The 1,395-nt window shown below is 47.3% G+C and overlaps 1 pseudogene; it reads left to right on the top strand.

Annotated features, from left to right (window-relative positions):
• Positions 1–876: 876 nt before the first annotated feature.
• LOC124554297 lies at positions 877–994 on the top strand (annotated as a pseudogene).
• The last annotated feature ends 401 nt before the right edge of the window (positions 995–1,395 follow it).

Genomic DNA, 1,395 nt, shown 5'->3' with positions numbered 1-1,395 from the left:
GCGTAAATTAGCTTATGACTTAGATCAGTGAGCAAGCATTGCAAAGCGACTGGAAGACAGTATAGTCGTCTCAGGACTAATAGATGTGCAATCTGCTACGAGTTGGCATTAAGACATTTAATTCCGGACGAATTACGTCACTTGAAAGGAGACTCTCATGATCCATGGCTATGAATGCTAAGGACATCCATCACTGGGTGTGTGAAAACATTACTTGTAATGCAAGGTGGTGTGATCGGTACAAAGTGCGTAAATGACGGTAATAGCAAGTAGGAGCGAGTGGGACTGCGGTGATGTCAGTCAAATGTAATTTATTGAGGTGTTAAATTGTAATAAAATCATGGCAGTAAAATGATGAGATTCTCTCACTAGTTTTGTACCACCTATAACCCCTGCCACACTGTCTAATAAATGGTTCTTTCTTTATATCCACTTACTCTGTTGCGATAAAGTATTCAAATTTTGAAACTTCCTGGCAGATTAAAACTGTGTGCCCGACCGAGACTCGAAATCGGGACCTTTGCCTTTCGCGGGCAAGTGCTCTTGCCCGCGAAAGGCAAAGGTCCCGAGTTCGAGTCTCGGTCGGGCACACAGTTTTAATCTGCCAGGAAGTTTCATATCAGCGCACACTCCGCTGCAGAGTGAAAATCTCATTCTGTATGCATATTTTATCCATAGTTATGCTATTCCATGCTGAATAACGACGGCTGTGAGGATATGTGAGAGTCTCGTCATTTAATTAGTGACGTGCATGAATGGATTGACGAGATCCTCGCTTGCTATCCACTATCTAGCGGGACCACTGCCAAAGGAACAGACTGGAAAACGTTAGTGAAGAAAGAATACCCTATTGAGCTTGACTCGAAGTATACACTTGGCAACGGCCTTGCCGCAGTGGATACACCGGTTCCCGTGAGATCACCGAAGTTAAGCGCTGTCGGGCGTGGCCGGCACTTGGATGGGTGACCATCAAGGCCGCCATGCGCTGTTGCCATTTTTCGGGGTACACTCAGCCTTGTGATGCCAATTGAGGAGCTACTCGACCGAATAGTAGCGGCTCCAGTCAAAGAAAACCATCTTAACGACCGGGAGAGCGGTGTGCTGACCACACGCCCCTCCTATCCGCATCCTCACCTGATGATGACACGGCGGTCGGATGGTCCCGATGGGCCACTTGTGGCCTGAAGAGGGAGTGAAGTATACACTTTCATGAGTAATTATGCAGACCAGCTGTCATTAACTCTATTTTGTCAGTAGGTGTGTGTCATGCCCTATCCGTTTTCTATCATGTATCTCGCTAATTCTGGAGACTTACCTGAGCACGTACTGTAGCACCACGGCGACATCTCGACGATCCATGGCTTACCTGTGGCGTCTGCTCGGTGAGCCGCTGTT

This window comes from Schistocerca americana, chromosome 11 (genome assembly GCF_021461395.2).
Source record: "Schistocerca americana isolate TAMUIC-IGC-003095 chromosome 11, iqSchAmer2.1, whole genome shotgun sequence".
In the NCBI taxonomy this organism is placed as follows: Eukaryota; Metazoa; Arthropoda; class Insecta; order Orthoptera; family Acrididae; genus Schistocerca; species Schistocerca americana.
The sequence above is the reverse complement of the archived record's forward strand: the minus strand, read 5'-3'. Positions and strand labels throughout refer to the sequence as shown.